The sequence below is a fragment of the Heterodontus francisci genome, chromosome 48 (assembly GCF_036365525.1).
Source record: "Heterodontus francisci isolate sHetFra1 chromosome 48, sHetFra1.hap1, whole genome shotgun sequence".
Classification (NCBI taxonomy): domain Eukaryota; kingdom Metazoa; phylum Chordata; class Chondrichthyes; order Heterodontiformes; family Heterodontidae; genus Heterodontus; species Heterodontus francisci.
In genome coordinates this window covers 16,705,303-16,728,330 of record NC_090418.1, presented here as the reverse complement: position 1 = coordinate 16,728,330, position 23,028 = coordinate 16,705,303, and the positions used below count along the sequence as shown (strand labels likewise).

Genomic DNA, 23,028 nt, shown 5'->3' with positions numbered 1-23,028 from the left:
TTGCAATTTGCTCGTGAAAATGCATTGCTATTTGGAGGGCTCAGCAAGGTATGGCCATTTGCAGTGCAGCTCCCCGTCACAAACCCCGTTGCCGAGGCATTGACTTTACCCCCATTCCCGACCGCTATCTGACGCTGAGACACACGATTGGAAAGCTCGGTGTCCCACTTGAGCCTTAGCCGGTCCGCCACCCGCACGTCTGGTCCATCAGCAAGGACACCTACTTGCACCTCTGCAACGTCACGCGACTAAGTCCCTGCCTCAGCTGATCCGCTGCTGACGTCTTCATCCGTGCCTCTGTTACCTGTGGACTTGACTATTCCAAAACGCCGGCGGACATCCTTCCGGTTTGCACCCTCCGTAAATGCGAGCTCATGGAAATCTCTGCTGCCCAGGTCCTAATTGGCACCTAGTGCAGCTCACCCAGCAACCCTGTGTTGGCGCAACGACATTGTCAACCGCTCTGACGACCGCTGATTTTTCGAATTCCCATGCCTGTTTAAAATTCCTTTGCCGCCTCGCCCCTGCGTATCGCCGTAAGCTCATTCAGCTGTTCAAAGCTAGCAGAATCTCTGCGCTCCTCCCATCTTGAACTCTTTGGCTGCCCCGATTATAGCGTCGGTGGCCGTGCCGTCAGCTGCCTGTTCGCTAAGCTCTGCAATTGCCTCCTTAAAAGCGACGGCCTTTCTCGCTCTTTGTCCTTGTTTGAGGCGCTCTTTCAAAGCAAAGGATTGGATCAAGCTTTTGATCAGCTGTGCAAATATATCCTTCTGAAGAGGCTCGCCGCAAATGATGTCGGATAGTGCTGCAAAGTGTCTTGCAGATATTTTCTTACTCCAAGGCTGCTGTGCAGATGTAAGTGGTTGCTGATATTGCGTCTGGCCTCTTCCTGCGCAGGAAACATTCCACAGTTCTGTTCGATGTCGTCTGTGCTTTTGTAAAAGAGAAAGCTATGTCTGATTGACAACTTGCAAAGGCAAAGTTGCCTCTGGGTTCCATGGTGTAATGGTGAGCACTCTGGGCTCTGAATCCAGCGATCTGAGTTCAAATCTCGGTGGAACCTTATTTTCTCACTCCGCGCGATTCCATTTGCAAAAAGGGCAGCTTCTGCAATTTCACAACAAGGTCCAATTCAGGAGGAAAATTTTCCGCCCAGATCACTTTCCATTGCCATCCGTCTGACTGCTACTCTTATGCCAGCTGCCTGCCACGTGATCCACTCTTGCACTCGGTGCAGCTGGTGAAATCTTCCATTGAAAGGATGCACTGCTTTCCGTCAGACGACATATTGCATTCAAGTGCAGTCAGGGATGCTTGCAGGGACTGAGAATGCCAGGGGAGTTGGAGAAAAGACTGTAGCCCTGGCACAGGACAGCCACTTGGTTCCATGGTGTAATGGTGAGCACTCTGGACTTTGAATCCAGCGATCCGAGTTCAAATCTCGGTGGAACCGGCATTCTTGTTGTCCCAGCTGCTGTTAAATTTGGGACACACAAGCGTTCGGCACATGGAGCTGAAATGCTGCTGCTGCGCCTTTCTTGTCTTCATCAAGAGGATTGAGCTTCAATGTCCAATTGCAACATCAGCCTGATCCACGTCTGCAGCAGAGCGACGTTGCAGCTTGTTCCGTGTCCTCAGTGCCTGCACTGCACAGGACAATGGCGTGAGCACAGCATTTCTTTGCAATCTGCATTCAGCAGGGGCGCTTCAACAAATTCAAGAGGGTTTCATCAAATGCAGGCGTCACAACGATTGTCTTCTTGCCCTCGAGCAAATGTGCATGTCATCGTTTCTTGCTTCACTGCCTTGCAACGTTTATAAACTGATCATCTGGCAAGTGTGCCAAACTAGAGTGTGCTGAGAAATGGCAAACACAAGCAGTGACATTAGAAGCTGCAGCCTGGACTGTCCGAGTTGCACAGCATCCACACCTTGAGAACAACTAGTGGGGAAGCTGAAGGTGTGCCTGAGAAAAGATTAAGCCGGAATGCAGACTGGAAATTACAATGTCCAGTGCTTGCAATTTGCTCGTGAAAATGCATTGCTATTTGGAGGGCTCAGCAAGGTATGGCCATTTGCAGTGCAGCTCCCCGTCACAAACCCCGTTGCCGAGGCATTGACTTTACCCCCATTCCCGACCGCTATCTGACGCTGAGACACACGATTGGAAAGCTCGGTGTCCCACTTGAGCCTTAGCCGGTCCGCCACCCGCACGTCTGGTCCATCAGCAAGGACACCTACTTGCACCTCTGCAACGTCACGCGACTAAGTCCCTGCCTCAGCTGATCCGCTGCTGACGTCTTCATCCGTGCCTCTGTTACCTGTGGACTTGACTATTCCAAAACGCCGGCGGACATCCTTCCGGTTTGCACCCTCCGTAAATGCGAGCTCATGGAAATCTCTGCTGCCCAGGTCCTAATTGGCACCTAGTGCAGCTCACCCAGCAACCCTGTGTTGGCGCAACGACATTGTCAACCGCTCTGACGACCGCTGATTTTTCGAATTCCCATGCCTGTTTAAAATTCCTTTGCCGCCTCGCCCCTGCGTATCGCCGTAAGCTCATTCAGCTGTTCAAAGCTAGCAGAATCTCTGCGCTCCTCCCATCTTGAACTCTTTGGCTGCCCCGATTATAGCGTCGGTGGCCGTGCCGTCAGCTGCCTGTTCGCTAAGCTCTGCAATTGCCTCCTTAAAAGCGACGGCCTTTCTCGCTCTTTGTCCTTGTTTGAGGCGCTCTTTCAAAGCAAAGGATTGGATCAAGCTTTTGATCAGCTGTGCAAATATATCCTTCTGAAGAGGCTCGCCGCAAATGATGTCGGATAGTGCTGCAAAGTGTCTTGCAGATATTTTCTTACTCCAAGGCTGCTGTGCAGATGTAAGTGGTTGCTGATATTGCGTCTGGCCTCTTCCTGCGCAGGAAACATTCCACAGTTCTGTTCGATGTCGTCTGTGCTTTTGTAAAAGAGAAAGCTATGTCTGATTGACAACTTGCAAAGGCAAAGTTGCCTCTGGGTTCCATGGTGTAATGGTGAGCACTCTGGGCTCTGAATCCAGCGATCCGAGTTCAAATCTCGGTGGAACCTTATTTTCTCACTCCGCGCGATTCCATTTGCAAAAAGGGCAGCTTCTGCAATTTCACAACAAGGTCCAATTCAGGAGGAAAATTTTCCGCCCAGATCACTTTCCATTGCCATCCGTCTGACTGCTACTCTTATGCCAGCTGCCTGCCACGTGATCCACTCTTGCACTCGGTGCAGCTGGTGAAATCTTCCATTGAAAGGATGCACTGCTTTCCGTCAGACGACATATTGCATTCAAGTGCAGTCAGGGATGCTTGCAGGGACTGAGAATGCCAGGGGAGTTGGAGAAAAGACTGTAGCCCTGGCACAGGACAGCCACTTGGTTCCATGGTGTAATGGTGAGCACTCTGGACTTTGAATCCAGCGATCCGAGTTCAAATCTCGGTGGAACCGGCATTCTTGTTGTCCCAGCTGCTGTTAAATTTGGGACACACAAGCGTTCGGCACATGGAGCTGAAATGCTGCTGCTGCGCCTTTCTTGTCTTCATCAAGAGGATTGAGCTTCAATGTCCAATTGCAACATCAGCCTGATCCACGTCTGCAGCAGAGCGACGTTGCAGCTTGTTCCGTGTCCTCAGTGCCTGCACTGCACAGGACAATGGCGTGAGCACAGCATTTCTTTGCAATCTGCATTCAGCAGGGGCGCTTCAACAAATTCAAGAGGGTTTCATCAAATGCAGGCGTCACAACGATTGTCTTCTTGCCCTCGAGCAAATGTGCATGTCATCGTTTCTTGCTTCACTGCCTTGCAACGTTTATAAACTGATCATCTGGCAAGTGTGCCAAACTAGAGTGTGCTGAGAAATGGCAAACACAAGCAGTGACATTAGAAGCTGCAGCCTGGACTGTCCGAGTTGCACAGCATCCACACCTTGAGAACAACTAGTGGGGAAGCTGAAGGTGTGCCTGAGAAAAGATTAAGCCGGAATGCAGACTGGAAATTACAATGTCCAGTGCTTGCAATTTGCTCGTGAAAATGCATTGCTATTTGGAGGGCTCAGCAAGGTATGGCCATTTGCAGTGCAGCTCCCCGTCACAAACCCCGTTGCCGAGGCATTGACTTTACCCCCATTCCCGACCGCTATCTGACGCTGAGACACACGATTGGAAAGCTCGGTGTCCCACTTGAGCCTTAGCCGGTCCGCCACCCGCACGTCTGGTCCATCAGCAAGGACACCTACTTGCACCTCTGCAACGTCACGCGACTAAGTCCCTGCCTCAGCTGATCCGCTGCTGACGTCTTCATCCGTGCCTCTGTTACCTGTGGACTTGACTATTCCAAAACGCCGGCGGACATCCTTCCGGTTTGCACCCTCCGTAAATGCGAGCTCATGGAAATCTCTGCTGCCCAGGTCCTAATTGGCACCTAGTGCAGCTCACCCAGCAACCCTGTGTTGGCGCAACGACATTGTCAACCGCTCTGACGACCGCTGATTTTTCGAATTCCCATGCCTGTTTAAAATTCCTTTGCCGCCTCGCCCCTGCGTATCGCCGTAAGCTCATTCAGCTGTTCAAAGCTAGCAGAATCTCTGCGCTCCTCCCATCTTGAACTCTTTGGCTGCCCCGATTATAGCGTCGGTGGCCGTGCCGTCAGCTGCCTGTTCGCTAAGCTCTGCAATTGCCTCCTTAAAAGCGACGGCCTTTCTCGCTCTTTGTCCTTGTTTGAGGCGCTCTTTCAAAGCAAAGGATTGGATCAAGCTTTTGATCAGCTGTGCAAATATATCCTTCTGAAGAGGCTCGCCGCAAATGATGTCGGATAGTGCTGCAAAGTGTCTTGCAGATATTTTCTTACTCCAAGGCTGCTGTGCAGATGTAAGTGGTTGCTGATATTGCGTCTGGCCTCTTCCTGCGCAGGAAACATTCCACAGTTCTGTTCGATGTCGTCTGTGCTTTTGTAAAAGAGAAAGCTATGTCTGATTGACAACTTGCAAAGGCAAAGTTGCCTCTGGGTTCCATGGTGTAATGGTGAGCACTCTGGGCTCTGAATCCAGCGATCCGAGTTCAAATCTCGGTGGAACCTTATTTTCTCACTCCGCGCGATTCCATTTGCAAAAAGGGCAGCTTCTGCAATTTCACAACAAGGTCCAATTCAGGAGGAAAATTTTCCGCCCAGATCACTTTCCATTGCCATCCGTCTGACTGCTACTCTTATGCCAGCTGCCTGCCACGTGATCCACTCTTGCACTCGGTGCAGCTGGTGAAATCTTCCATTGAAAGGATGCACTGCTTTCCGTCAGACGACATATTGCATTCAAGTGCAGTCAGGGATGCTTGCAGGGACTGAGAATGCCAGGGGAGTTGGAGAAAAGACTGTAGCCCTGGCACAGGACAGCCACTTGGTTCCATGGTGTAATGGTGAGCACTCTGGACTTTGAATCCAGCGATCCGAGTTCAAATCTCGGTGGAACCGGCATTCTTGTTGTCCCAGCTGCTGTTAAATTTGGGACACACAAGCGTTCGGCACATGGAGCTGAAATGCTGCTGCTGCGCCTTTCTTGTCTTCATCAAGAGGATTGAGCTTCAATGTCCAATTGCAACATCAGCCTGATCCACGTCTGCAGCAGAGCGACGTTGCAGCTTGTTCCGTGTCCTCAGTGCCTGCACTGCACAGGACAATGGCGTGAGCACAGCATTTCTTTGCAATCTGCATTCAGCAGGGGCGCTTCAACAAATTCAAGAGGGTTTCATCAAATGCAGGCGTCACAACGATTGTCTTCTTGCCCTCGAGCAAATGTGCATGTCATCGTTTCTTGCTTCACTGCCTTGCAACGTTTATAAACTGATCATCTGGCAAGTGTGCCAAACTAGAGTGTGCTGAGAAATGGCAAACACAAGCAGTGACATTAGAAGCTGCAGCCTGGACTGTCCGAGTTGCACAGCATCCACACCTTGAGAACAACTAGTGGGGAAGCTGAAGGTGTGCCTGAGAAAAGATTAAGCCGGAATGCAGACTGGAAATTACAATGTCCAGTGCTTGCAATTTGCTCGTGAAAATGCATTGCTATTTGGAGGGCTCAGCAAGGTATGGCCATTTGCAGTGCAGCTCCCCGTCACAAACCCCGTTGCCGAGGCATTGACTTTATCCCCATTCCCGACCGCTATCTGACGCTGAGACACACGATTGGAAAGCTCGGTGTCCCACTTGAGCCTTAGCCGGTCCGCCACCCGCACGTCTGGTCCATCAGCAAGGACACCTACTTGCACCTCTGCAACGTCACGCGACTAAGTCCCTGCCTCAGCTGATCCGCTGCTGACGTCTTCATCCGTGCCTCTGTTACCTGTGGACTTGACTATTCCAAAACGCCGGCGGACATCCTTCCGGTTTGCACCCTCCGTAAATGCGAGCTCATGGAAATCTCTGCTGCCCAGGTCCTAATTGGCACCTAGTGCAGCTCACCCAGCAACCCTGTGTTGGCGCAACGACATTGTCAACCGCTCTGACGACCGCTGATTTTTCGAATTCCCATGCCTGTTTAAAATTCCTTTGACGCCTCGCCCCTGCGTATCGCCGTAAGCTCATTCAGCTGTTCAAAGCTAGCAGAATCTCTGCGCTCCTCCCATCTTGAACTCTTTGGCTGCCCCGATTATAGCGTCGGTGGCCGTGCCGTCAGCTGCCTGTTCGCTAAGCTCTGCAATTGCCTCCTTAAAAGCGACGGCCTTTCTCGCTCTTTGTCCTTGTTTGAGGCGCTCTTTCAAAGCAAAGGATTGGATCAAGCTTTTGATCAGCTGTGCAAATATATCCTTCTGAAGAGGCTCGCCGCAAATGATGTCGGATAGTGCTGCAAAGTGTCTTGCAGATATTTTCTTACTCCAAGGCTGCTGTGCAGATGTAAGTGGTTGCTGATATTGCGTCTGGCCTCTTCCTGCGCAGGAAACATTCCACAGTTCTGTTCGATGTCGTCTGTGCTTTTGTAAAAGAGAAAGCTATGTCTGATTGACAACTTGCAAAGGCAAAGTTGCCTCTGGGTTCCATGGTGTAATGGTGAGCACTCTGGGCTCTGAATCCAGCGATCCGAGTTCAAATCTCGGTGGAACCTTATTTTCTCACTCCGCGCGATTCCATTTGCAAAAAGGGCAGCTTCTGCAATTTCACAACAAGATCCAATTCAGGAGGAAAATTTTCCGCCCAGATCACTTTCCATTGCCATCCGTCTGACTGCTACTCTTATGCCAGCTGCCTGCCACGTGATCCACTCTTGCACTCGGTGCAGCTGGTGAAATCTTCCATTGAAAGGATGCACTGCTTTCCGTCAGACGACATATTGCATTCAAGTGCAGTCAGGGATGCTTGCAGGGACTGAGAATGCCAGGGGAGTTGGAGAAAAGACTGTAGCCCTGGCACAGGACAGCCACTTGGTTCCATGGTGTAATGGTGAGCACTCTGGACTTTGAATCCAGCGATCCGAGTTCAAATCTCGGTGGAACTGGCATTCTTGTTGTCCCAGCTGCTGTTAAATTTGGGACACACAAGCGTTCGGCACATGGAGCTGAAATGCTGCTGCTGCGCCTTTCTTGTCTTCATCAAGAGGATTGAGCTTCAATGTCCAATTGCAACATCAGCCTGATCCACGTCTGCAGCAGAGCGACGTTGCAGCTTGTTCCGTGTCCTCAGTGCCTGCACTGCACAGGACAATGGCGTGAGCACAGCATTTCTTTGCAATCTGCATTCAGCAGGGGCGCTTCAACAAATTCAAGAGGGTTTCATCAAATGCAGGCGTCACAACGATTGTCTTCTTGCCCTCGAGCAAATGTGCATGTCATCGTTGCTTGCTTCACTGCCTTGCAACGTTTATAAACTGATCATCTGGCAAGTGTGCCAAACTAGAGTGTGCTGAGAAATGGCAAACACAAGCAGTGACATTAGAAGCTGCAGCCTGGACTGTCCGAGTTGCACAGCATCCACACCTTGAGAACAACTAGTGGGGAAGCTGAAGGTGTGCCTGAGAAAAGATTAAGCCGGAATGCAGACTGGAAATTACAATGTCCAGTGCTTGCAATTTGCTCGTGAAAATGCATTGCTATTTGGAGGGCTCAGCAAGGTATGGCCATTTGCAGTGCAGCTCCCCGTCACAAACCCCGTTGCCGAGGCATTGACTTTATCCCCATTCCCGACCGCTATCTGACGCTGAGACACACGATTGGAAAGCTCGGTGTCCCACTTGAGCCTTAGCCGGTCCGCCACCCGCACGTCTGGTCCATCAGCAAGGACACCTACTTGCACCTCTGCAACGTCACGCGACTAAGTCCCTGCCTCAGCTGATCCGCTGCTGACGTCTTCATCCGTGCCTCTGTTACCTGTGGACTTGACTATTCCAAAACGCCGGCGGACATCCTTCCGGTTTGCACCCTCCGTAAATGCGAGCTCATGGAAATCTCTGCTGCCCAGGTCCTAATTGGCACCTAGTGCAGCTCACCCAGCAACCCTGTGTTGGCGCAACGACATTGTCAACCGCTCTGACGACCGCTGATTTTTCGAATTCCCATGCCTGTTTAAAATTCCTTTGCCGCCTCGCCCCTGCGTATCGCCGTAAGCTCATTCAGCTGTTCAAAGCTAGCAGAATCTCTGCGCTCCTCCCATCTTGAACTCTTTGGCTGCCCCGATTATAGCGTCGGTGGCCGTGCCTTCAGCTGCCTGTTCGCTAAGCTCTGCAATTGCCTCCTTAAAAGCGACGGCCTTTCTCGCTCTTTGTCCTTGTTTGAGGCGCTCTTTCAAAGCAAAGGATTGGATCAAGCTTTTGATCAGCTGTGCAAATATATCCTTCTGAAGAGGCTCGCCGCAAATGATGTCGGATAGTGCTGCAAAGTGTCTTGCAGATATTTTCTTACTCCAAGGCTGCTGTGCAGATGTAAGTGGTTGCTGATATTGCGTCTGGCCTCTTCCTGCGCAGGAAACATTCCACAGTTCTGTTCGATGTCGTCTGTGCTTTTGTAAAAGAGAAAGCTATGTCTGATTGACAACTTGCAAAGGCAAAGTTGCCTCTGGGTTCCATGGTGTAATGGTGAGCACTCTGGGCTCTGAATCCAGCGATCCGAGTTCAAATCTCGGTGGAACCTTATTTTCTCACTCCGCGCGATTCCATTTGCAAAAAGGGCAGCTTCTGCAATTTCACAACAAGGTCCAATTCAGGAGGAAAATTTTCCGCCCAGATCACTTTCCATTGCCATCCGTCTGACTGCTACTCTTATGCCAGCTGCCTGCCACGTGATCCACTCTTGCACTCGGTGCAGCTGGTGAAATCTTCCATTGAAAGGATGCACTGCTTTCCGTCAGACGACATATTGCATTCAAGTGCAGTCAGGGATGCTTGCAGGGACTGAGAATGCCAGGGGAGTTGGAGAAAAGACTGTAGCCCTGGCACAGGACAGCCACTTGGTTCCATGGTGTAATGGTGAGCACTCTGGACTTTGAATCCAGCGATCCGAGTTCAAATCTCGGTGGAACCGGCATTCTTGTTGTCCCAGCTGCTGTTAAATTTGGGACACACAAGCGTTCGGCACATGGAGCTGAAATGCTGCTGCTGCGCCTTTCTTGTCTTCATCAAGAGGATTGAGCTTCAATGTCCAATTGCAACATCAGCCTGATCCACGTCTGCAGCAGAGCGACGTTGCAGCTTGTTCCGTGTCCTCAGTGCCTGCACTGCACAGGACAATGGCGTGAGCACAGCATTTCTTTGCAATCTGCATTCAGCAGGGGCGCTTCAACAAATTCAAGAGGGTTTCATCAAATGCAGGCGTCACAACGATTGTCTTCTTGCCCTCGAGCAAATGTGCATGTCATCGTTTCTTGCTTCACTGCCTTGCAACGTTTATAAACTGATCATCTGGCAAGTGTGCCAAACTAGAGTGTGCTGAGAAATGGCAAACACAAGCAGTGACATTAGAAGCTGCAGCCTGGACTGTCCGAGTTGCACAGCATCCACACCTTGAGAACAACTAGTGGGGAAGCTGAAGGTGTGCCTGAGAAAAGATTAAGCCGGAATGCAGACTGGAAATTACAATGTCCAGTGCTTGCAATTTGCTCGTGAAAATGCATTGCTATTTGGAGGGCTCAGCAAGGTATGGCCATTTGCAGTGCAGCTCCCCGTCACAAACCCCGTTGCCGAGGCATTGACTTTATCCCCATTCCCGACCGCTATCTGACGCTGAGACACACGATTGGAAAGCTCGGTGTCCCACTTGAGCCTTAGCCGGTCCGCCACCCGCACGTCTGGTCCATCAGCAAGGACACCTACTTGCACCTCTGCAACGTCACGCGACTAAGTCCCTGCCTCAGCTGATCCGCTGCTGACGTCTTCATCCGTGCCTCTGTTACCTGTGGACTTGACTATTCCAAAACGCCGGCGGACATCCTTCCGGTTTGCACCCTCCGTAAATGCGAGCTCATGGAAATCTCTGCTGCCCAGGTCCTAATTGGCACCTAGTGCAGCTCACCCAGCAACCCTGTGTTGGCGCAACGACATTGTCAACCGCTCTGACGACCGCTGATTTTTCGAATTCCCATGCCTGTTTAAAATTCCTTTGACGCCTCGCCCCTGCGTATCGCCGTAAGCTCATTCAGCTGTTCAAAGCTAGCAGAATCTCTGCGCTCCTCCCATCTTGAACTCTTTGGCTGCCCCGATTATAGCGTCGGTGGCCGTGCCGTCAGCTGCCTGTTCGCTAAGCTCTGCAATTGCCTCCTTAAAAGCGACGGCCTTTCTCGCTCTTTGTCCTTGTTTGAGGCGCTCTTTCAAAGCAAAGGATTGGATCAAGCTTTTGATCAGCTGTGCAAATATATCCTTCTGAAGAGGCTCGCCGCAAATGATGTCGGATAGTGCTGCAAAGTGTCTTGCAGATATTTTCTTACTCCAAGGCTGCTGTGCAGATGTAAGTGGTTGCTGATATTGCGTCTGGCCTCTTCCTGCGCAGGAAACATTCCACAGTTCTGTTCGATGTCGTCTGTGCTTTTGTAAAAGAGAAAGCTATGTCTGATTGACAACTTGCAAAGGCAAAGTTGCCTCTGGGTTCCATGGTGTAATGGTGAGCACTCTGGGCTCTGAATCCAGCGATCCGAGTTCAAATCTCGGTGGAACCTTATTTTCTCACTCCGCGCGATTCCATTTGCAAAAAGGGCAGCTTCTGCAATTTCACAACAAGATCCAATTCAGGAGGAAAATTTTCCGCCCAGATCACTTTCCATTGCCATCCGTCTGACTGCTACTCTTATGCCAGCTGCCTGCCACGTGATCCACTCTTGCACTCGGTGCAGCTGGTGAAATCTTCCATTGAAAGGATGCACTGCTTTCCGTCAGACGACATATTGCATTCAAGTGCAGTCAGGGATGCTTGCAGGGACTGAGAATGCCAGGGGAGTTGGAGAAAAGACTGTAGCCCTGGCACAGGACAGCCACTTGGTTCCATGGTGTAATGGTGAGCACTCTGGACTTTGAATCCAGCGATCCGAGTTCAAATCTCGGTGGAACCGGCATTCTTGTTGTCCCAGCTGCTGTTAAATTTGGGACACACAAGCGTTCGGCACATGGAGCTGAAATGCTGCTGCTGCGCCTTTCTTGTCTTCATCAAGAGGATTGAGCTTCAATGTCCAATTGCAACATCAGCCTGATCCACGTCTGCAGCAGAGCGACGTTGCAGCTTGTTCCGTGTCCTCAGTGCCTGCACTGCACAGGACAATGGCGTGAGCACAGCATTTCTTTGCAATCTGCATTCAGCAGGGGCGCTTCAACAAATTCAAGAGGGTTTCATCAAATGCAGGCGTCACAACGATTGTCTTCTTGCCCTCGAGCAAATGTGCATGTCATCGTTGCTTGCTTCACTGCCTTGCAACGTTTATAAACTGATCATCTGGCAAGTGTGCCAAACTAGAGTGTGCTGAGAAATGGCAAACACAAGCAGTGACATTAGAAGCTGCAGCCTGGACTGTCCGAGTTGCACAGCATCCACACCTTGAGAACAACTAGTGGGGAAGCTGAAGGTGTGCCTGAGAAAAGATTAAGCCGGAATGCAGACTGGAAATTACAATGTCCAGTGCTTGCAATTTGCTCGTGAAAATGCATTGCTATTTGGAGGGCTCAGCAAGGTATGGCCATTTGCAGTGCAGCTCCCCGTCACAAACCCCGTTGCCGAGGCATTGACTTTATCCCCATTCCCGACCGCTATCTGACGCTGAGACACACGATTGGAAACCTCGGTGTCCCACTTGAGCCTCAGCCGGTCCGCCACCCGCACGTCTGGTCCATCAGCAAGGACACCTACTTGCACCTCTGCAACGTCACGCGACTAAGTCCCTGCCTCAGCTGATCCGCTGCTGACGTCTTCATCCGTGCCTCTGTTACCTGTGGACTTGACTATTCCAAAACGCCGGCGGACATCCTTCCGGTTTGCACCCTCCGTAAATGCGAGCTCATGGAAATCTCTGCTGCCCAGGTCCTAATTGGCACCTAGTGCAGCTCACCCAGCAACCCTGTGTTGGCGCAACGACATTGTCAACCGCTCTGACGACCGCTGATTTTTCGAATTCCCATGCCTGTTTAAAATTCCTTTGCCGCCTCGCCCCTGCGTATCGCCGTAAGCTCATTCAGCTGTTCAAAGCTAGCAGAATCTCTGCGCTCCTCCCATCTTGAACTCTTTGGCTGCCCCGATTATAGCGTCGGTGGCCGTGCCGTCAGCTGCCTGTTCGCTAAGCTCTGCAATTGCCTCCTTAAAAGCGACGGCCTTTCTCGCTCTTTGTCCTTGTTTGAGGCGCTCTTTCAAAGCAAAGGATTGGATCAAGCTTTTGATCAGCTGTGCAAATATATCCTTCTGAAGAGGCTCGCCGCAAATGATGTCGGATAGTGCTGCAAAGTGTCTTGCAGATATTTTCTTACTCCAAGGCTGCTGTGCAGATGTAAGTGGTTGCTGATATTGCGTCTGGCCTCTTCCTGCGCAGGAAACATTCCACAGTTCTGTTCGATGTCGTCTGTGCTTTTGTAAAAGAGAAAGCTATGTCTGATTGACAACTTGCAAAGGCAAAGTTGCCTCTGGGTTCCATGGTGTAATGGTGAGCACTCTGGGCTCTGAATCCAGCGATCCGAGTTCAAATCTCGGTGGAACCTTATTTTCTCACTCCGCGCGATTCCATTTGCAAAAAGGGCAGCTTCTGCAATTTCACAACAAGGTCCAATTCAGGAGGAAAATTTTCCGCCCAGATCACTTTCCATTGCCATCCGTCTGACTGCTACTCTTATGCCAGCTGCCTGCCACGTGATCCACTCTTGCACTCGGTGCAGCTGGTGAAATCTTCCATTGAAAGGATGCACTGCTTTCCGTCAGACGACATATTGCATTCAAGTGCAGTCAGGGATGCTTGCAGGGACTGAGAATGCCAGGGGAGTTGGAGAAAAGACTGTAGCCCTGGCACAGGACAGCCACTTGGTTCCATGGTGTAATGGTGAGCACTCTGGACTTTGAATCCAGCGATCCGAGTTCAAATCTCGGTGGAACCGGCATTCTTGTTGTCCCAGCTGCTGTTAAATTTGGGACACACAAGCGTTCGGCACATGGAGCTGAAATGCTGCTGCTGCGCCTTTCTTGTCTTCATCAAGAGGATTGAGCTTCAATGTCCAATTGCAACATCAGCCTGATCCACGTCTGCAGCAGAGCGACGTTGCAGCTTGTTCCGTGTCCTCAGTGCCTGCACTGCACAGGACAATGGCGTGAGCACAGCATTTCTTTGCAATCTGCATTCAGCAGGGGCGCTTCAACAAATTCAAGAGGGTTTCATCAAATGCAGGCGTCACAACGATTGTCTTCTTGCCCTCGAGCAAATGTGCATGTCATCGTTGCTTGCTTCACTGCCTTGCAACGTTTATAAACTGATCATCTGGCAAGTGTGCCAAACTAGAGTGTGCTGAGAAATGGCAAACACAAGCAGTGACATTAGAAGCTGCAGCCTGGACTGTCCGAGTTGCACAGCATCCACACCTTGAGAACAACTAGTGGGGAAGCTGAAGGTGTGCCTGAGAAAAGATTAAGCCGGAATGCAGACTGGAAATTACAATGTCCAGTGCTTGCAATTTGCTCGTGAAAATGCATTGCTATTTGGAGGGCTCAGCAAGGTATGGCCATTTGCAGTGCAGCTCCCCGTCACAAACCCCGTTGCCGAGGCATTGACTTTATCCCCATTCCCGACCGCTATCTGACGCTGAGACACACGATTGGAAAGCTCGGTGTCCCACTTGAGCCTTAGCCGGTCCGCCACCCGCACGTCTGGTCCATCAGCAAGGACACCTACTTGCACCTCTGCAACGTCACGCGACTAAGTCCCTGCCTCAGCTGATCCGCTGCTGACGTCTTCATCCGTGCCTCTGTTACCTGTGGACTTGACTATTCCAAAACGCCGGCGGACATCCTTCCGGTTTGCACCCTCCGTAAATGCGAGCTCATGGAAATCTCTGCTGCCCAGGTCCTAATTGGCACCTAGTGCAGCTCACCCAGCAACCCTGTGTTGGCGCAACGACATTGTCAACCGCTCTGACGACCGCTGATTTTTCGAATTCCCATGCCTGTTTAAAATTCCTTTGCCGCCTCGCCCCTGCGTATCGCCGTAAGCTCATTCAGCTGTTCAAAGCTAGCAGAATCTCTGCGCTCCTCCCATCTTGAACTCTTTGGCTGCCCCGATTATAGCGTCGGTGGCCGTGCCTTCAGCTGCCTGTTCGCTAAGCTCTGCAATTGCCTCCTTAAAAGCGACGGCCTTTCTCGCTCTTTGTCCTTGTTTGAGGCGCTCTTTCAAAGCAAAGGATTGGATCAAGCTTTTGATCAGCTGTGCAAATATATCCTTCTGAAGAGGCTCGCCGCAAATGATGTCGGATAGTGCTGCAAAGTGTCTTGCAGATATTTTCTTACTCCAAGGCTGCTGTGCAGATGTAAGTGGTTGCTGATATTGCGTCTGGCCTCTTCCTGCGCAGGAAACATTCCACAGTTCTGTTCGATGTCGTCTGTGCTTTTGTAAAAGAGAAAGCTATGTCTGATTGACAACTTGCAAAGGCAAAGTTGCCTCTGGGTTCCATGGTGTAATGGTGAGCACTCTGGGCTCTGAATCCAGCGATCCGAGTTCAAATCTCGGTGGAACCTTATTTTCTCACTCCGCGCGATTCCATTTGCAAAAAGGGCAGCTTCTGCAATTTCACAACAAGGTCCAATTCAGGAGGAAAATTTTCCGCCCAGATCACTTTCCATTGCCATCCGTCTGACTGCTACTCTTATGCCAGCTGCCTGCCACGTGATCCACTCTTGCACTCGGTGCAGCTGGTGAAATCTTCCATTGAAAGGATGCACTGCTTTCCGTCAGACGACATATTGCATTCAAGTGCAGTCAGGGATGCTTGCAGGGACTGAGAATGCCAGGGGAGTTGGAGAAAAGACTGTAGCCCTGGCACAGGACAGCCACTTGGTTCCATGGTGTAATGGTGAGCACTCTGGACTTTGAATCCAGCGATCCGAGTTCAAATCTCGGTGGAACCGGCATTCTTGTTGTCCCAGCTGCTGTTAAATTTGGGACACACAAGCGTTCGGCACATGGAGCTGAAATGCTGCTGCTGCGCCTTTCTTGTCTTCATCAAGAGGATTGAGCTTCAATGTCCAATTGCAACATCAGCCTGATCCACGTCTGCAGCAGAGCGACGTTGCAGCTTGTTCCGTGTCCTCAGTGCCTGCACTGCACAGGACAATGGCGTGAGCACAGCATTTCTTTGCAATCTGCATTCAGCAGGGGCGCTTCAACAAATTCAAGAGGGTTTCATCAAATGCAGGCGTCACAACGATTGTCTTCTTGCCCTCGAGCAAATGTGCATGTCATCGTTGCTTGCTTCACTGCCTTGCAACGTTTATAAACTGATCATCTGGCAAGTGTGCCAAACTAGAGTGTGCTGAGAAATGGCAAACACAAGCAGTGACATTAGAAGCTGCAGCCTGGACTGTCCGAGTTGCACAGCATCCACACCTTGAGAACAACTAGTGGGGAAGCTGAAGGTGTGCCTGAGAAAAGATTAAGCCGGAATGCAGACTGGAAATTACAATGTCCAGTGCTTGCAATTTGCTCGTGAAAATGCATTGCTATTTGGAGGGCTCAGCAAGGTATGGCCATTTGCAGTGCAGCTCCCCGTCACAAACCCCGTTGCCGAGGCATTGACTTTATCCCCATTCCCGACCGCTATCTGACGCTGAGACACACGATTGGAAAGCTCGGTGTCCCACTTGAGCCTTAGCCGGTCCGCCACCCGCACGTCTGGTCCATCAGCAAGGACACCTACTTGCACCTCTGCAACGTCACGCGACTAAGTCCCTGCCTCAGCTGATCCGCTGCTGACGTCTTCATCCGTGCCTCTGTTACCTGTGGACTTGACTATTCCAAAACGCCGGCGGACATCCTTCCGGTTTGCACCCTCCGTAAATGCGAGCTCATGGAAATCTCTGCTGCCCAGGTCCTAATTGGCACCTAGTGCAGCTCACCCAGCAACCCTGTGTTGGCGCAACGACATTGTCAACCGCTCTGACGACCGCTGATTTTTCGAATTCCCATGCCTGTTTAAAATTCCTTTGCCGCCTCGCCCCTGCGTATCGCCGTAAGCTCATTCAGCTGTTCAAAGCTAGCAGAATCTCTGCGCTCCTCCCATCTTGAACTCTTTGGCTGCCCCGATTATAGCGTCGGTGGCCGTGCCTTCAGCTGCCTGTTCGCTAAGCTCTGCAATTGCCTCCTTAAAAGCGACGGCCTTTCTCGCTCTTTGTCCTTGTTTGAGGCGCTCTTTCAAAGCAAAGGATTGGATCAAGCTTTTGATCAGCTGTGCAAATATATCCTTCTGAAGAGGCTCGCCGCAAATGATGTCGGATAGTGCTGCAAAGTGTCTTGCAGATATTTTCTTACTCCAAGGCTGCTGTGCAGATGTAAGTGGTTGCTGATATTGCGTCTGGCCTCTTCCTGCGCAGGAAACATTCCACAGTTCTGTTCGATGTCGTCTGTGCTTTTGTAAAAGAGAAAGCTATGTCTGATTGACAACTTGCAAAGGCAAAGTTGCCTCTGGGTTCCATGGTGTAATGGTGAGCACTCTGGGCTCTGAATCCAGCGATCCGAGTTCAAATCTCGGTGGAACCTTATTTTCTCACTCCGCGCGATTCCATTTGCAAAAAGGGCAGCTTCTGCAATTTCACAACAAGGTCCAATTCAGGAGGAAAATTTTCCGCCCAGATCACTTTCCATTGCCATCCGTCTGACTGCTACTCTTATGCCAGCTGCCTGCCACGTGATCCACTCTTGCACTCGGTGCAGCTGGTGAAATCTTCCATTGAAAGGATGCACTGCTTTCCGTCAGACGACATATTGCATTCAAGTGCAGTCAGGGATGCTTGCAGGGACTGAGAATGCCAGGGGAGTTGGAGAAAAGACTGTAGCCCTGGCACAGGACAGCCACTTGGTTCCATGGTGTAATGGTGAGCACTCTGGACTTTGAATCCAGCGATCCGAGTTCAAATCTCGGTGGAACCGGCATTCTTGTTGTCCCAGCTGCTGTTAAATTTGGGACACACAAGCGTTCGGCACATGGAGCTGAAATGCTGCTGCTGCGCCTTTCTTGTCTTCATCAAGAGGATTGAGCTTCAATGTCCAATTGCAACATCAGCCTGATCCACGTCTGCAGCAGAGCGACGTTGCAGCTTGTTCCGTGTCCTCAGTGCCTGCACTGCACAGGACAATGGCGTGAGCACAGCATTTCTTTGCAATCTGCATTCAGCAGGGGCGCTTCAACAAATTCAAGAGGGTTTCATCAAATGCAGGCGTCACAACGATTGTCTTCTTGCCCTCGAGCAAATGTGCATGTCATCGTTGCTTGCTTCACTGCCTTGCAACGTTTATAAACTGATCATCTGGCAAGTGTGCCAAACTAGAGTGTGCTGAGAAATGGCAAACACAAGCAGTGACATTAGAAGCTGCAGCCTGGACTGTCCGAGTTGCACAGCATCCACACCTTGAGAACAACTAGTGGGGAAGCTGAAGGTGTGCCTGAGAAAAGATTAAGCCGGAATGCAGACTGGAAATTACAATGTCCAGTGCTTGCAATTTGCTCGTGAAAATGCATTGCTATTTGGAGGGCTCAGCAAGGTATGGCCATTTGCAGTGCAGCTCCCCGTCACAAACCCCGTTGCCGAGGCATTGACTTTATCCCCATTCCCGACCGCTATCTGACGCTGAGACACACGATTGGAAAGCTCGGTGTCCCACTTGAGCCTTAGCCGGTCCGCCACCCGCACGTCTGGTCCATCAGCAAGGACACCTACTTGCACCTCTGCAACGTCACGCGACTAAGTCCCTGCCTCAGCTGATCCGCTGCTGACGTCTTCATCCGTGCCTCTGTTACCTGTGGACTTGACTATTCCAAAACGCCGGCGGACATCCTTCCGGTTTGCACCCTCCGTAAATGCGAGCTCATGGAAATCTCTGCTGCCCAGGTCCTAATTGGCACCTAGTGCAGCTCACCCAGCAACCCTGTGTTGGCGCAACGACATTGTCAACCGCTCTGACGACCGCTGATTTTTCGAATTCCCATGCCTGTTTAAAATTCCTTTGCCGCCTCGCCCCTGCGTATCGCCGTAAGCTCATTCAGCTGTTCAAAGCTAGCAGAATCTCTGCGCTCCTCCCATCTTGAACTCTTTGGCTGCCCCGATTATAGCGTCGGTGGCCGTGCCTTCAGCTGCCTGTTCGCTAAGCTCTGCAATTGCCTCCTTAAAAGCGACGGCCTTTCTCGCTCTTTGTCCTTGTTTGAGGCGCTCTTTCAAAGCAAAGGATTGGATCAAGCTTTTGATCAGCTGTGCAAATATATCCTTCTGAAGAGGCTCGCCGCAAATGATGTCGGATAGTGCTGCAAAGTGTCTTGCAGATATTTTCTTACTCCAAGGCTGCTGTGCAGATGTAAGTGGTTGCTGATATTGCGTCTGGCCTCTTCCTGCGCAGGAAACATTCCACAGTTCTGTTCGATGTCGTCTGTGCTTTTGTAAAAGAGAAAGCTATGTCTGATTGACAACTTGCAAAGGCAAAGTTGCCTCTGGGTTCCATGGTGTAATGGTGAGCACTCTGGGCTCTGAATCCAGCGATCCGAGTTCAAATCTCGGTGGAACCTTATTTTCTCACTCCGCGCGATTCCATTTGCAAAAAGGGCAGCTTCTGCAATTTCACAACAAGGTCCAATTCAGGAGGAAAATTTTCCGCCCAGATCACTTTCCATTGCCATCCGTCTGACTGCTACTCTTATGCCAGCTGCCTGCCACGTGATCCACTCTTGCACTCGGTGCAGCTGGTGAAATCTTCCATTGAAAGCATGCACTGCTTTCCGTCAGACGACATATTGCATTCAAGTGCAGTCAGGGATGCTTGCAGGGACTGAGAATGCCAGGGGAGTTGGAGAAAAGACTGTAGCCCTGGCACAGGACAGCCACTTGGTTCCATGGTGTAATGGTGAGCACTCTGGACTTTGAATCCAGCGATCCGAGTTCAAATCTCGGTGGAACCGGCATTCTTGTTGTCCCAGCTGCTGTTAAATTTGGGACACACAAGCGTTCGGCACATGGAGCTGAAATGCTGCTGCTGCGCCTTTCTTGTCTTCATCAAGAGGATTGAGCTTCAATGTCCAATTGCAACATCAGCCTGATCCACGTCTGCAGCAGAGCGACGTTGCAGCTTGTTCCGTGTCCTCAGTGCCTGCACTGCACAGGACAATGGCGTGAGCACAGCATTTCTTTGCAATCTGCATTCAGCAGGGGCGCTTCAACAAATTCAAGAGGGTTTCATCAAATGCAGGCGTCACAACGATTGTCTTCTTGCCCTCGAGCAAATGTGCATGTCATCGTTGCTTGCTTCACTGCCTTGCAACGTTTATAAACTGATCATCTGGCAAGTGTGCCAAACTAGAGTGTGCTGAGAAATGGCAAACACAAGCAGTGACATTAGAAGCTGCAGCCTGGACTGTCCGAGTTGCACAGCATCCACACCTTGAGAACAACTAGTGGGGAAGCTGAAGGTGTGCCTGAGAAAAGATTAAGCCGGAATGCAGACTGGAAATTACAATGTCCAGTGCTTGCAATTTGCTCGTGAAAATGCATTGCTATTTGGAGGGCTCAGCAAGGTATGGCCATTTGCAGTGCAGCTCCCCGTCACAAACCCCGTTGCCGAGGCATTGACTTTATCCCCATTCCCGACCGCTATCTGACGCTGAGACACACGATTGGAAAGCTCGGTGTCCCACTTGAGCCTTAGCCGGTCCGCCACCCGCACGTCTGGTCCATCAGCAAGGACACCTACTTGCACCTCTGCAACGTCACGCGACTAAGTCCCTGCCTCAGCTGATCCGCTGCTGACGTCTTCATCCGTGCCTCTGTTACCTGTGGACTTGACTATTCCAAAACGCCGGCGGACATCCTTCCGGTTTGCACCCTCCGTAAATGCGAGCTCATGGAAATCTCTGCTGCCCAGGTCCTAATTGGCACCTAGTGCAGCTCACCCAGCAACCCTGTGTTGGCGCAACGACATTGTCAACCGCTCTGACGACCGCTGATTTTTCGAATTCCCATGCCTGTTTAAAATTCCTTTGCCGCCTCGCCCCTGCGTATCGCCGTAAGCTCATTCAGCTGTTCAAAGCTAGCAGAATCTCTGCGCTCCTCCCATCTTGAACTCTTTGGCTGCCCCGATTATAGCGTCGGTGGCCGTGCCTTCAGCTGCCTGTTCGCTAAGCTCTGCAATTGCCTCCTTAAAAGCGACGGCCTTTCTCGCTCTTTGTCCTTGTTTGAGGCGCTCTTTCAAAGCAAAGGATTGGATCAAGCTTTTGATCAGCTGTGCAAATATATCCTTCTGAAGAGGCTCGCCGCAAATGATGTCGGATAGTGCTGCAAAGTGTCTTGCAGATATTTTCTTACTCCAAGGCTGCTGTGCAGATGTAAGTGGTTGCTGATATTGCGTCTGGCCTCTTCCTGCGCAGGAAACATTCCACAGTTCTGTTCGATGTCGTCTGTGCTTTTGTAAAAGAGAAAGCTATGTCTGATTGACAACTTGCAAAGGCAAAGTTGCCTCTGGGTTCCATGGTGTAATGGTGAGCACTCTGGGCTCTGAATCCAGCGATCCGAGTTCAAATCTCGGTGGAACCTTATTTTCTCACTCCGCGCGATTCCATTTGCAAAAAGGGCAGCTTCTGCAATTTCACAACAAGGTCCAATTCAGGAGGAAAATTTTCCGCCCAGATCACTTTCCATTGCCATCCGTCTGACTGCTACTCTTATGCCAGCTGCCTGCCACGTGATCCACTCTTGCACTCGGTGCAGCTGGTGAAATCTTCCATTGAAAGCATGCACTGCTTTCCGTCAGACGACATATTGCATTCAAGTGCAGTCAGGGATGCTTGCAGGGACTGAGAATGCCAGGGGAGTTGGAGAAAAGACTGTAGCCCTGGCACAGGACAGCCACTTGGTTCCATGGTGTAATGGTGAGCACTCTGGACTTTGAATCCAGCGATCCGAGTTCAAATCTCGGTGGAACCGGCATTCTTGTTGTCCCAGCTGCTGTTAAATTTGGGACACACAAGCGTTCGGCACATGGAGCTGAAATGCTGCTGCTGAGCCTTTCTTGTCTTCATCAAGAGGATTGAGCTTCAATGTCCAATTGCAACATCAGCCTGATCCACGTCTGCAGCAGAGCGACGTTGCAGCTTGTTCCGTGTCCTCAGTGCCTGCACTGCACAGGACAATGGCGTGAGCACAGCATTTCTTTGCAATCTGCATTCAGCAGTGGCGCTTCAACAAATTCAAGAGGGTTTCATCAAATGCAGGCGTCACAACGATTGTCTTCTTGCCCTCGAGCAAATGTGCATGTCATCGTTGCTTGCTTCACTGCCTTGCAACGTTTATAAACTGATCATCTGGCAAGTGTGCCAAACTAGAGTGTGCTGAGAAATGGCAAACACAAGCAGTGACATTAGAAGCTGCAGCCTGGACTGTCCGAGTTGCACAGCATCCACACCTTGAGAACAACTAGTGGGGAAGCTGAAGGTGTGCCTGAGAAAAGATTAAGCCGGAATGCAGACTGGAAATTACAATGTCCAGTGCTTGCAATTTGCTCGTGAAAATGCATTGCTATTTGGAGGGCTCAGCAAGGTATGGCCATTTGCAGTGCAGCTCCCCGTCACAAACCCCGTTGCCGAGGCATTGACTTTATCCCCATTCCCGACCGCTATCTGACGCTGAGACACACGATTGGAAAGCTCGGTGTCCCACTTGAGCCTTAGCCGGTCCGCCACCCGCACGTCTGGTCCATCAGCAAGGACACCTACTTGCACCTCTGCAACGTCACGCGACTAAGTCCCTGCCTCAGCTGATCCGCTGCTGACGTCTTCATCCGTGCCTCTGTTACCTGTGGACTTGACTATTCCAAAACGCCGGCGGACATCCTTCCGGTTTGCACCCTCCGTAAATGCGAGCTCATGGAAATCTCTGCTGCCCAGGTCCTAATTGGCACCTAGTGCAGCTCACCCAGCAACCCTGTGTTGGCGCAACGACATTGTCAACCGCTCTGACGACCGCTGATTTTTCGAATTCCCATGCCTGTTTAAAATTCCTTTGCCGCCTCGCCCCTGCGTATCGCCGTAAGCTCATTCAGCTGTTCAAAGCTAGCAGAATCTCTGCGCTCCTCCCATCTTGAACTCTTTGGCTGCCCCGATTATAGCGTCGGTGGCCGTGCCTTCAGCTGCCTGTTCGCTAAGCTCTGCAATTGCCTCCTTAAAAGCGACGGCCTTTCTCGCTCTTTGTCCTTGTTTGAGGCGCTCTTTCAAAGCAAAGGATTGGATCAAGCTTTTGATCAGCTGTGCAAATATATCCTTCTGAAGAGGCTCGCCGCAAATGATGTCGGATAGTGCTGCAAAGTGTCTTGCAGATATTTTCTTACTCCAAG

At 50.9% G+C, this 23,028-nt stretch overlaps 22 non-coding genes across 22 annotated transcripts; all 22 read left to right on the top strand.

Moving 5' to 3' along the window:
* Nucleotides 1-991: 991 nt before the first annotated feature.
* On the top strand, nucleotides 992-1,063 carry trnaq-cug (transfer RNA glutamine (anticodon CUG)). Its single transcript has one exon. It is a non-coding gene; the product is annotated as a tRNA-Gln (tRNA).
* A 318-nt stretch (nucleotides 1,064-1,381) lies between these two features.
* Nucleotides 1,382-1,453, top strand: trnaq-uug (transfer RNA glutamine (anticodon UUG)). The gene has a single exon. It is a non-coding gene; the product is annotated as a tRNA-Gln (tRNA).
* A 1,555-nt stretch (nucleotides 1,454-3,008) lies between these two features.
* Nucleotides 3,009-3,080, top strand: trnaq-cug (transfer RNA glutamine (anticodon CUG)). Its single transcript has one exon. It is a non-coding gene; the product is annotated as a tRNA-Gln (tRNA).
* A 318-nt stretch (nucleotides 3,081-3,398) lies between these two features.
* Nucleotides 3,399-3,470, top strand: trnaq-uug (transfer RNA glutamine (anticodon UUG)). Its single transcript has one exon. It is a non-coding gene; the product is annotated as a tRNA-Gln (tRNA).
* Nucleotides 3,471-5,025: 1,555 nt separating this feature from the next.
* trnaq-cug (transfer RNA glutamine (anticodon CUG)) lies at nucleotides 5,026-5,097 on the top strand. The gene has a single exon. It is a non-coding gene; the product is annotated as a tRNA-Gln (tRNA).
* Nucleotides 5,098-5,415: 318 nt separating this feature from the next.
* On the top strand, nucleotides 5,416-5,487 carry trnaq-uug (transfer RNA glutamine (anticodon UUG)). The gene has a single exon. It is a non-coding gene; the product is annotated as a tRNA-Gln (tRNA).
* A 1,555-nt stretch (nucleotides 5,488-7,042) lies between these two features.
* trnaq-cug (transfer RNA glutamine (anticodon CUG)) lies at nucleotides 7,043-7,114 on the top strand. Its single transcript has one exon. It is a non-coding gene; the product is annotated as a tRNA-Gln (tRNA).
* A 318-nt stretch (nucleotides 7,115-7,432) lies between these two features.
* On the top strand, nucleotides 7,433-7,504 carry trnaq-uug (transfer RNA glutamine (anticodon UUG)). Its single transcript has one exon. It is a non-coding gene; the product is annotated as a tRNA-Gln (tRNA).
* A 1,555-nt stretch (nucleotides 7,505-9,059) lies between these two features.
* Nucleotides 9,060-9,131, top strand: trnaq-cug (transfer RNA glutamine (anticodon CUG)). The gene has a single exon. It is a non-coding gene; the product is annotated as a tRNA-Gln (tRNA).
* Nucleotides 9,132-9,449: 318 nt separating this feature from the next.
* Nucleotides 9,450-9,521, top strand: trnaq-uug (transfer RNA glutamine (anticodon UUG)). Its single transcript has one exon. It is a non-coding gene; the product is annotated as a tRNA-Gln (tRNA).
* Nucleotides 9,522-11,076: 1,555 nt separating this feature from the next.
* Nucleotides 11,077-11,148, top strand: trnaq-cug (transfer RNA glutamine (anticodon CUG)). The gene has a single exon. It is a non-coding gene; the product is annotated as a tRNA-Gln (tRNA).
* A 318-nt stretch (nucleotides 11,149-11,466) lies between these two features.
* trnaq-uug (transfer RNA glutamine (anticodon UUG)) lies at nucleotides 11,467-11,538 on the top strand. Its single transcript has one exon. It is a non-coding gene; the product is annotated as a tRNA-Gln (tRNA).
* A 1,555-nt stretch (nucleotides 11,539-13,093) lies between these two features.
* Nucleotides 13,094-13,165, top strand: trnaq-cug (transfer RNA glutamine (anticodon CUG)). The gene has a single exon. It is a non-coding gene; the product is annotated as a tRNA-Gln (tRNA).
* Nucleotides 13,166-13,483: 318 nt separating this feature from the next.
* On the top strand, nucleotides 13,484-13,555 carry trnaq-uug (transfer RNA glutamine (anticodon UUG)). The gene has a single exon. It is a non-coding gene; the product is annotated as a tRNA-Gln (tRNA).
* Nucleotides 13,556-15,110: 1,555 nt separating this feature from the next.
* On the top strand, nucleotides 15,111-15,182 carry trnaq-cug (transfer RNA glutamine (anticodon CUG)). The gene has a single exon. It is a non-coding gene; the product is annotated as a tRNA-Gln (tRNA).
* Nucleotides 15,183-15,500: 318 nt separating this feature from the next.
* Nucleotides 15,501-15,572, top strand: trnaq-uug (transfer RNA glutamine (anticodon UUG)). Its single transcript has one exon. It is a non-coding gene; the product is annotated as a tRNA-Gln (tRNA).
* A 1,555-nt stretch (nucleotides 15,573-17,127) lies between these two features.
* On the top strand, nucleotides 17,128-17,199 carry trnaq-cug (transfer RNA glutamine (anticodon CUG)). The gene has a single exon. It is a non-coding gene; the product is annotated as a tRNA-Gln (tRNA).
* A 318-nt stretch (nucleotides 17,200-17,517) lies between these two features.
* On the top strand, nucleotides 17,518-17,589 carry trnaq-uug (transfer RNA glutamine (anticodon UUG)). The gene has a single exon. It is a non-coding gene; the product is annotated as a tRNA-Gln (tRNA).
* A 1,555-nt stretch (nucleotides 17,590-19,144) lies between these two features.
* On the top strand, nucleotides 19,145-19,216 carry trnaq-cug (transfer RNA glutamine (anticodon CUG)). The gene has a single exon. It is a non-coding gene; the product is annotated as a tRNA-Gln (tRNA).
* A 318-nt stretch (nucleotides 19,217-19,534) lies between these two features.
* On the top strand, nucleotides 19,535-19,606 carry trnaq-uug (transfer RNA glutamine (anticodon UUG)). Its single transcript has one exon. It is a non-coding gene; the product is annotated as a tRNA-Gln (tRNA).
* A 1,555-nt stretch (nucleotides 19,607-21,161) lies between these two features.
* Nucleotides 21,162-21,233, top strand: trnaq-cug (transfer RNA glutamine (anticodon CUG)). Its single transcript has one exon. It is a non-coding gene; the product is annotated as a tRNA-Gln (tRNA).
* Nucleotides 21,234-21,551: 318 nt separating this feature from the next.
* On the top strand, nucleotides 21,552-21,623 carry trnaq-uug (transfer RNA glutamine (anticodon UUG)). Its single transcript has one exon. It is a non-coding gene; the product is annotated as a tRNA-Gln (tRNA).
* The last annotated feature ends 1,405 nt before the right edge of the window (nucleotides 21,624-23,028 follow it).